Source organism: Rattus norvegicus, unplaced genomic scaffold (genome assembly GCF_021556685.1).
Source record: "Rattus norvegicus strain SHRSP/BbbUtx unplaced genomic scaffold, alternate assembly SHRSP_T2T unassigned-0000116, whole genome shotgun sequence".
NCBI lineage: Eukaryota > Metazoa > Chordata > Mammalia > Rodentia > Muridae > Rattus > Rattus norvegicus.
In genome coordinates this window covers 197,501-208,210 of record NW_028238837.1, presented here as the reverse complement: position 1 = coordinate 208,210, position 10,710 = coordinate 197,501, and the positions used below count along the sequence as shown (strand labels likewise).

General features: G+C 45.8%; 1 long non-coding RNA gene across 1 annotated transcript in view; it reads right to left on the bottom strand.

Moving 5' to 3' along the window:
• Window positions 1-9,966: 9,966 nt before the first annotated feature.
• The window catches only part of LOC147997515 (uncharacterized), an 18,380-nt gene continuing 17,636 nt past the window's right edge, over window positions 9,967-10,710 (bottom strand). The window contains exon 3 of the long non-coding RNA XR_015647787.1: window positions 9,967-10,190. This is a non-coding gene — a long non-coding RNA (uncharacterized LOC147997515). The remainder of the gene's footprint in view (window positions 10,191-10,710) is intronic.

Below are 10,710 nucleotides of genomic sequence, written 5' to 3'. Positions count from 1 at the left end.
CTATCTATCTATCTATCTATCTATCTATCTATCTATCTATCTATTTTTTATTTTTCTCTCCCTTACATCTTCCCACCATACCATACGTTTCTCCTTATACAAATCCATAGATTTATATATGTTCTTAATTTCATTTTTTTCCTCTGCCACACAGCCCACCACACAGAACCTCTAGATCTCGGGATCCCCTTCTGCCAGCACCAGTGGCAAGGGCACAGCTCCCCAGAGAATTAACTCGATCCGAACATAAGCGCGACAAGAAATTAAAAGTTAAATCGGAAGTGAAACTGAAAATGAAATTTTGGCCGAAAATAAAATAAAATGAAAGGTATAAGTTTTGTGACAATCAAATCATAAATCCCAATTGGGCAAAAAATAAAATTACAAAGTCAAAATTTTGTCCAGTCCACTGTGCTCCTGTGGAATCCCTCCCTGGAACTTGCTCGGTAGAGTAGTCTAGTCCCAAACTCACAGAGGTCTGCCCTGCCCTTTCTCTGAAACCTACAGAGCCAGTCAAAACCTACAATCCTTTGTTGTTTGTTTGGCAGTTTGGCAGTTTGTTTGTTCCTGGACAAAATGTGGGCTCTCTCTGATTCCTATATGTCTGCATGCCAGAAGAGGGCACCAGAACATAAGAGGACACACCACACAGCTCCTGAGAATCCAGAGGGTTTTTTTTTGTTTTGTTTGTTTTGTTTGTTTTTTCTTCCTCTTTTCTTTTTTCCGGAGCTGGGGACCTTGCTCTTCCCAGGGCCTTGCGCTTGCTAGGCAAGCGCTCTACCACTGAGCTAAATCCCCAACCCCGAGAATCCAGGTTTTTGACCAAAACAAAAAACAACAACAGGGGCTGGAGAGATGGCTCAGCGGTTAAGAGCACTGACTGCTCTTCCAGACGTCCTGAGTTCAATTGCCAGCAACCACATGGTGGCTCACAACCATCTGTAATGAGATCTGATTGATCTCTTCTGGTGTGTCTGAAGATAACTGCAGCATACTCAGATAAATAAAAAACAAATCTAAAAAAATTAAAAACAACAACAAAAAACACAAAAACAAACAAACAAACAAAACCCCCAAAACTAACAACCTAGAGGTAGATATCTGCCTGCCCAGGTCTTCTAGTGCTATTTAAGGCTTCCTGTAGATAATAAAGCTTGTGTATCTTTTATCCAGGAACAGAATCATCAAGGCAGGGTAGGAGAGAAGCCCTGTTTGGGATTAAACGTTTCTACAACGTAACAGGAGGGCGGAGGGAGAGGGGCTCCTCAGACATAAATCTAAAATAGTACAATGGATCATTTTGAAGGCGTGTGGGTGAGGGTGACTGGAGACAGAGTTTTTCTCCTGAGTGAGTGTGGAACTCACTGTCCCTGAGCTCAGCCTGTGATGAGAGAGAGAGAGAGAGAGAGAGAGAGAGAGAGAGAGAGAGAGAGATCGAATTTTCTGTGTCTCTCTGTCTCTGTCTGTCTGTCTCTCTCTCTCTGTGTCTGTCTCTCTCTCTGTCTCCCTGTCTCTGTCTCTCTTCCTCTCTCTGTCTCTCTGTCTCTCTCTGTCTCTGTCTCTCCCCCTCCCCCATGCGTGTGTTTGTGTGTTCAACCGAGGAGGCAATGGCAGATAAATGTCTGCCCCTCCTCTGTAAGCCAGGCCACTCCATTACTGCCTTTCCTTTTTCTTAGTTTGTTTGGTTTATTCCAAGTTAATTGTATCTGTTTCTTTATTTTCCTCCTCATTTCTTTAGTTGAGTCAGGGGTCTTTGCACAAAAGCCCTGGAAATCAGTACCTGGATCAGGTCTGCAGCCTGCTCACAGAGTTCTACCCACCTTCACCTCTCAAGTGATGCAATCAAAGACATGCAGCACCACACCTGGCTTCTTTTCACATGTACATTTACTTTAGTTCCAATGCTCATTCAGGTCTGAGAGACGGGGGAGGGAAGGAGGGAAGAGAGACAGAGAGTGACAGAGAAACAGTTGACCGAGAGGGAGAATTGTAGGTTAATTATTGTTCCGTCTCCTCAATCACGGTCTACTGGTCGCCATCGTGGCAACCATGCCCCGCAACCCTACCTTCGGTAAGATCAAGCATAATGGCGGCAACCATATAATTCCTGCTTAGTCGCACTGAACACTCCGGTCATCACTACCTGTGGAGAATTGTAAGGGGGCTCCTCTGGTCTAGAGAGTAGTACCCTTGAATGAAATGAGGATCACAGCAAGCATTATTTGTTTTGAGATATAAGATGTGGAAAGAACTATATGTGTGGATTTACAGACAGACAGACAGACAGACAGACAGACAGACAGACAGAGAGGACAGGACAGGACAGGACAGGACAGGACAGGACAGGACAGGAGAAAAAAACAAGAACACAAACAAAAACTCAAAATGGAAGTCCGGTTCCAAATAGTCTCTGTCTGCCCTGTCGCTCTAGTGTTGTTGGTGGTCCAGGTTATAAAAGCTTATACATGGGTGGGTGCGGGAAGTGCTGCTGGGTGTTCAGTTCAGGTCCAAGATTATTGCGGTAACTAGACAACAAAGAAAGCAGTTAGACTGACTCCTACAGTGTTCGGTTTCTGAGTGTGTTATCACACAGAAGAGCCTAACAGAATATGTAATGAATTCTGGCAGCAACAGCAGAAACAACCAATGAGAAAGTGTCCTTATAATACTAGCAACTGCAACAAAATGGCAGACTAGCCAGCTAACAGTTCCCTAGCCATTAACTCATCTGACATAGGCCTTCTTCACGTTGCATCTAGATAGGTCTTCCTGTCTTCCTCTCCAGTGTGTGTGTGTGTGTGTGTGTGTGTGTGTGTGTGTGTGTGTGTGTGTGTGTGTGTGTGTAAAGAGAGAGAGAAGGAGGGGGAGAGAGAGAGAGAGCTTTAGAGAGAGAGAGCTTTAGAGAGAGAGAGAGCTTTAAAATCAGCACTCAAGCCTTTTCTCTTCCTATCCCTATCCCAACCCCCCAAACCAGCAGCAAAGCCACCAGCACTCGAGAGACAGAGGAAGATGAAATCTCTAGTCTGAGAAACAAGAGGAGGTAGATAAACATACCCCCCCCTCTCTCCTTCATAATTTGTTAAAGTGTTCCCTTTGTGTTGTGTGGACTCTACTGTATTAAGCAAGTTTCACATCGTACTATCTCCAAAGAGGAGTCAACAGTCTCTTGGCGTGCAGGCAGTTGTTGCCTGCTTTAAATATTTTTTGGTGTGTTTGTTTGTTTGTTTGTTTGTTTGTTTGTTTGTTTGTTTGTTTCAAAACCGAGGGCCTGCTGCGTTCAACAGATCCAAACCCAGTTCTCAGAGGGGAAAATGGAGTCAAGTCCGAAGTCACTGGCATTTAGGTCATCGGCCATTGACAGTCATAGGAGATGGGAATATCGTCCTTTCTCCAATGGAGACTCACCTGGGTATGCATCAACCACATCTAAGGGCAGGCCTGGGTTAGTACGGGGTGGTGGATGGGGAGGAAGGATCTGGAAAGAGCTTTGCGATGGGAAACTATGATCAGAATGTTGCACAGAAAACAAAATTTGTACTTAAAAAAAAAAGGCTCCCGATATCTATCCAAAAATGAAAGGAAATAAAAACCGACATCAGAACTTTACTAACTGCAAATGCTCCATCTCCCTGTATCCAACCACTCCACTCCCAGATAGGTAGATGATAGTTTGCACTTCTGTCCCAGTTGGGCTGTCGAGGTTAAGGGAAGGGGAACCACCTCTGTGGTTATGTGATCCACACACGAAATAAAATAAAAGGAGCGGATAAACGTGCCTGGCATTTTAAGATGCTCAATTTCTTTGCAAGCTTCATTTTGTTTCATTCTTTTAAAGTTTACTTATTTATTTTCACTTACATTGAGTACACTAAAGCCCTTTTCACATACACAGGGCAGTAGAGTGCATGGGATATCCCTTTGCAGAGGGTTGTGAGCCACCATGTGGTTTCTGTGGAATCGAACTCAGGACCTCTGGAAGAGCAGAGCGGTGAGTGCTCTTAACCTCGGAGCCATCTCTCCAGCCCTTGACAAGCTTTATTTAACTAAACATTAAACATGAATCAGAAACGCCAAACCCTGTACATATATGGTCCAGATTCACCCTTACTTAGAAATCCCCGAGCTGGCAGGGCGAGGCTGGGAATTGGTGAGCAAAAAGGGAGTCTGCCTCTTTCCCCCAGGGTGTGCTATCAACTCCATTACCATTTCCAAACAGCTGGGTGTGAGTCTAACTAAGGTTTCCTTCAGTCAGACATTTGCCAGGAGCCGGAGCCTGACAGGACAGCGAGAGCGATGATCAGACATCATTTCACAGTGAAATCATCACTCGCTGATTTCAGGCAGAAAACTTTAGAAAACTCTAAACTCTAAAGAGGCACTGAAGCGTGCTAGGGCAGCAGCAGTACTTCCCCGACTGACCTTCAGGAACCTGCATATTCTCCAGCCCCGCCCCACCCCACCCCCTCTCAGCTAGCTCCTGTCCACCCCTCCCCCTCCCCCCACATACAGGGAGGAGGCCTTGTGTGGGGGGGGGGCGGCGGGGGATGCAACTCTCTCGTTTTTTTTTCCTTTTCTTTTTTTCTTTTCTTTCTTTCTTTCTTTCTTTCTTTCTTTCTTTCTTTTTTTTTTTTTCTTTTTTTTTTTTTCTTTTTCCGTAGCTGGGGACCGAACCCAGGGCCTTGCGCTTGCTAGGCAAGCGCTCTACCACTGAGCTAAATCCCCAACACCCGCAACTCTCTCTTGAGAGATAGTTCGGGTCTCCCAAACAAATACATAACTAGAAACTTCATTTGTTTACTTTATTTCATCGAGCATACCATGGAAGGGGAAAAGGAACAGGGAAGCTAGGCCAACTGGTCGAGCTCCTCCTTTCGTTTTGTTTCAAAAAGGAAAGGAAAAGCCAAAGAACCCCCTCTTTTGGTGAAAGGAACAGAATGGTGAAAGTTGAAACATCGGCTCGCCACTTAATACTTTGGCTTTTAATAAAAGGGACAACAGATCTCCCTCCTATTTGGTTAAAAAAAAAAAAAAGGAATTAAAACACCACAAAAACGTGCTGTCAGCCAGATTCCCTTTAAACCTCCGTTATACAGGAAGACGGGTTTTTTTTAAGCATCATTTTAAATATATAAATATGTATTTGTGTGTGTGTGTGTGTGTGTGTGTGTGTGTGTGTCCGTCCGTCCGTCCGTCAGTCAGTCAGTCAGTCAGTCAGTCAGTCAGTCAGTCAGTCAGTGTCTTCTGTATGGAGAGGATGTGCTGACTCTGAAGCTATGATCTAGACACTTTCTAGATCACAGTTAAAAAGTTTTTAATAACTGTGTGAAGGAGACAGGTAGGGGTGTGTGTGTGTGTGTGTGTGTGTGTGTGTGTGTGTGTGTGTATGCATGCATGCATGTGGGGGAGGGGAGGCTTTGATATCAGCACTCAAGCTTTTTACTTCCTATCCCAATCTCCCCAAACTACCATCAAAGCAGCACTAGGGAGGCAGAGAAAGGTGAATCTGAGAGTTTCAGTCCTTCCCGCCCTACAGACGAATACAGAGAAACCCAGTCTGAGAAACTAGGGGAGGGGGAGGGGGAGAGAAAGAGAGAGAGAGAGAGAGAGAGAGAGAGAGAGAGAGAGAGAGAGAGAGATCAAATTCTCTTGTGTCTGTCTCTGTTTTTCTCTATTCTCTCTCTCTCTCTCTCTCTCTCTCTCTCTCTCTCGTTGTGTGTGTGTGTGTGTGTGTGTGTGTGTGTTTGTTTGTTTGTTTCAAAACCCAGAGCCTGTCTGTAACAGATCTAAACACAGTTCTTGAAGGGGAAAATGGAAACAATTCCATAGTCTCTGGCAATGAAGTCATCTCCCATTGAAAACCACAGGAGAGGGGAATATTGTCCTCAACTAGGCATATATCAACCAGTATTTCACAGGCAGACCTTCAGGGAGGTGCAGATTCAGCCCTACCCTCCTCTCCCATCCCCCAGCATCCCTGCTCATCTCCTGTCCACCATTTGTTGATTCATTGTTGCTGTTGCTGTTGCTGCTGCTGTTGTTGTTGTTGTTGTTGTTGTTGTTGTTGTTGTTGTTGTTGTTGTTCCTGGTGTGAAGAACACTGTGAGGTAGCCTTCCTCTAATAAACCCTCTGGTCTTTAGGGATCCTTCACCCACTCACTCTCTGCCAGACTGAGTTCACAGCAGAAAACGCGTTTTGAGAGAAACATGTTCCTGGTCCTGTGTGCCCATATTGAGGGAGGCATGAGAAAGGGATAACAAGGAAGGGAGACCCGGCAGTGGTAGGGGCTGGGATGGGGTCGGGGGTGGGTGTCCTAGCTTGCTAATCCAACTGACCCACTTGCTGTGTAAATAAATATTTTGCATTCTGTGTCCCTTGTTTGATTTCTCACTAAATTCCAGATTGTCAATCTCCCTGTGTCGATTGCACAAGAACCCAAATGGGGATGCTGGGTGGTGAGCTGATTCCTCCCTAGAACACCTGTGCACTCTCTCATAGTCTCTAAGCTCCTTGCTGGACTCTTTTGGGCTTGGACCTGGCTGTCTGTAAGCCAGGAAGGAAGGAAGGAAGGGAGGGAGGGAGGGAGGGAGGGAGGGAGGGAGGGAACAGGCCTCAGTTGAGAATCCCAATTTTCTAGTTCACTGCATCTGATGGCTGGCTGACCCTTCCAGGTGAATTGTATTTTTTTTTCCTTTTCACTCCTTTATTTGAGTCAGGGTGTCTGCACATAGACCTGGAAATCAGTACCTAGATCAGGCCTGCCTGCCTGCCTGCCTGCCTGCCTGCCTGCCTGCCTGCCTGCCTTCCTCTATCTCACAGAGACACAGTTCTAAACACCTCTGCCTCTTGAATGATGGAAATAAAGACATGCACGAACACCTGGCTTCCTTTCATTGTACATTTAGCCTAATTTCAGTTTTATTCATGTCTGGGAGGGAGACTTGCTTGTGTGCTGTAGTTCAATTCCTTTCACTGTGTGGTTTCCCCACCACCTTGGCCACCATGCCACGTGGAAGAGAAGAAGAGATGAACCATATTGTTGGCACCCATATAACAAACACTTGGTTGCTTCCTCTGAGCCCTCTGAGTATCCTTACATCTCTGTATTTTAAAGTGGTTTTGTTTTGTTTTTTATTGCTGTCAAACTCTCTCTCTCTCTCTCTCTCTCTCTCTCTCTCTCTCTATCTATCTATCTATCTATCTATATGTGTGTGTGTGTGTGTGTGTGTGTGTGTGTGTGTGTGTGTGTGTGTATTTTTTTTCTTCCCCCAGAGCTGAGGACTGAACCCAGGTCCTTGAGCTTGCTAGGCAAGGACTCTACCACTGAGCTAAAACCCCAACCCCTATCTCTGTGTTTAAAAGTAGACTCTGGAGCAATACGGGGCAGGTCTCCAAGGCGGGTCCTTCGCTTTATTTTATTCTTTTTGTTTTTAATTGTTAAAGATTTGTTTGTTTGTTTGTTTGTTTTATGTCTATTCGAGTACCCTGTAGGTGTCTTCAGACACCCCAGAAGAGGGCATGATTGACAATTACAGATGGTTGCAAGCCGCCATGTGTTGGCTGGGTATTGAACTCAGGACCGCTGTAAGAGCAATCAGTGCTCTTAACGACGGTGCCATCTCTCCATCCACCTACTTTATTTTATTCTCTATGCTCTCTTGTGCGAGTCAAGGTCAAGCAGGCAAGAAACACCCAAACAGATTGGTCCATCACCACTTTCTGAATTCTTTTTGTTGTTGATGTCAGGGATGTAAAGCAAGTTTACCCATGAAGAATTGTAAGGGAGTCCTTCTGATTTAGAGAATAGCAGCCTTGAAATGAAATGAGAATCACAACAAGCATTTGTCTTATTGTTTTTTGTTTTTTTCTTCCTTTTTCTTCGGAGCTGAGGACCGAACCCGGGGCCTTGTGCTTCCTAGGCAAGCGGTCTACCACTGAGCTAAATCCCCAACCCCTACATTTGTCTTAAAGTCTGAAAAACACAAAACAAAACAAAACAAAACAAAACAAAACAACAACAACAACAACAACAACAACAACAACAACCAAGAACAAACCATGAGACCGCAGAAATCCTCAGGCGGAGGAGTAAGGAGCTAGTTTTTATTGGTTAGGGTATTATTTGGTCGGGTGGGGGTAGGGGTGGGGGTGGGGGTGGGGGTGGGGGTGTTGTCCTTCCTACACCTCTCTTGCATGAATGAGCTGAACATTACTTAAGCTTGTGTCCAAAACTGTCCATTTTTTAGATTGATCCCAGGAGGGAGGGAGCGAGCCGGGGATACAGCACACCCTCTCTGGCCTCAGAGGTCCAGGCTCCCGCTGGCAGGGCCCGAAGGGACTCCTGGGGGAAAAAAATAAAGTCTCCGAGGCACCACCTAGCCGGTTTTATTCTTGAAGAAAAGCAAACATACATAATGGAATAAGGGAAAGAAAAAACCCTGTTTTCTATATACACAAGCAGTCGTAATTTGTTATAGTGTCCCCTTTGCGTAGTTTGGATTCGATGACTTTATTTTATCAAGCAAGTTTTAAACAGCGGTAACTCCAAAGAGAGAGTCAACAGCCCCTTTAAGTGCAGTCAGTCATTGACCCTTTGGTCTGTCTGTCTGTCTGTCTGTCTGTCTGTTTCAAAACGAGGGAGGGCCTGCCTGCCTGCCTGCCTGCCTGCCTGCCTGCCTGCCTGCCTGCCTGCGTGCCTGCATCAGATCTAAATACAGTTCTCAGAGGGGAAGACAGAGACAAGTCAGAAGTCACTAGCACTCAATGGACGACCACCAACCTAAGGGCAGGCCTAGGGTAGAATTTGATGGACGGACGGACGGACAGACGGACGGACGGACGGATGGACAGATGGACAGAAAGGATCTAGGAGGAGCTTTGGGAAAGATGAAAAGCCTCCATTTCCCCCCAAAAGAACGAGCCCCAACAGCTGGGCTCTTCGAGATGAGTTATAAGGGGAACCACACATACAGTTTTGTATCACACATACAGTTTGTCATCATCCGTCAATACCAGGTAGACTTTTCAACGTATGTAGGTAGCTGTTGTCAGGTCAGTCCTTTACTAAGCCTCATGTAAGCTCTGCAGGGTAAGCCTCAGGAATTCATCTGTGCGTCCCGCAGGGTATGCTTCTTGCTTTGTTAAAGGCTAGACTTTGGTTGCTGTCTGTCTGTCTGTCTGTCTGTCTGTCTGTCTGTCTGAATGAATGAATGAATGAATGAGCGAGGGAATGAACGAATGAGGAGGGATGCACATGCCTATGGTTTTAAGATGCTTAATTTCTTTACAAGGTTTATTTATTTAAACATTAAACATTGGGGTTGGGGATTTAGCTCAGTGGTAGAGCGCTTGCCTAGGAAGCACAAGGCCCTGGGTTCGGTCCCCAGCTCCGAAAATAAAATAAAATAAAATAAAATAAACATTAAACATTAATCGGAAATAATGGAGTCAGCAGTTAAGAGTTCTGACTGTGTTCTTCCAGAGGTCCTGAGTTCTATTCCCATGGTGGCTCACAACCCTCTGTTATGGGATCGATCTGCTGTGTGTCCGAAGACAGCTGCAGTGTGCTGTTTGTAGGGTAAAGAAAAAAATACTAAAGAAGAAAAAAAAAAAAGAGAGAGAAAAAGTTAGAAGCACCAAGTCAAGTCATGTAAATATTGCCCACATTCGGATTTAGACATGCCTGAGCTGTCAGGGCGAGGCTGGGTGAGAGCGAATCAGTGAACGATCGGACTCTTCCTCTCTCTGTGAGGGTGTGTCATGAACTCTATTACCATTTCCAAAGAGTTAGGTATGCTGGAGCGAAGTGGACCGGAAAGCCAAGGGAGGAGAGGTATGCCTACACGAGTCCACCCAACCCCCCGCCCCCCCCCCGGGGAGACATCCTCGAGTGGTGGGGGGAGGGGCGAAGGTGTGGAGGGATAATTTCCAACAAATAAATCCCAACAAATAAATTACTAGAGACTTGATTCATTGATTTACTTTAAATTTATTGAGTGTATCGGGAAAGAGGGAAAATGGGTCAAGGAGGGAGGGAGGGAGGGAGGGAGGGAGGGAGGGAGGGAGGGAGGGAGGGAGGGAGGGAGAGAGGGATATCTTTTCCTCCAAATCGGCTGGTATGTAGTCTCAGTGCGTCAGAAAAGACTGCTTCTGGCCTCCTTTCTGATTACCCCAAGGCAGTCTGGTCACCGTGCTGTAATAGAAAGGGAAACCACAGTCAAGTCATGGGAGCGAGCGAGCAAGCAAGCAAGCAAAAATCATAAACAAAAGCAAAAACACGTCTGTTAAGTTGAGCAGAGCAGAGCAGAGCAGAGCAGAGGTAGGGCAAAGCAATACAAGGTCACATTCCACAAAGGCTGATATAGTCTGCCATCTTGGTCTACAGAGTGAAAAGTAGAAGGAGAAAATGAATATCGCTTTGTGTGTCACAAAGTTTTTAAGTTGTAAGGAACATTGCAGGGCTAAACCTTCAAATCCTCAAACCACCCAACCCAAGCTTTCCCCTCCTCCTCATCCTCCTCCTCCTCCTCCTCCTCCTCACCCCCCATTGCCCCCCCCCGTGTGGTGTGTGTGTGTGTGTGTGTGTGTGTGTGTGTGTGTGTGTGTTTGCGCACGAGCTCGAGCTCGGGCACGCATTTCTTTCACTGCACAACCATCATTGGAGGACGTTTAAATAAACACGAATGAATCAGACAGGCAGACAGACAGGGGCC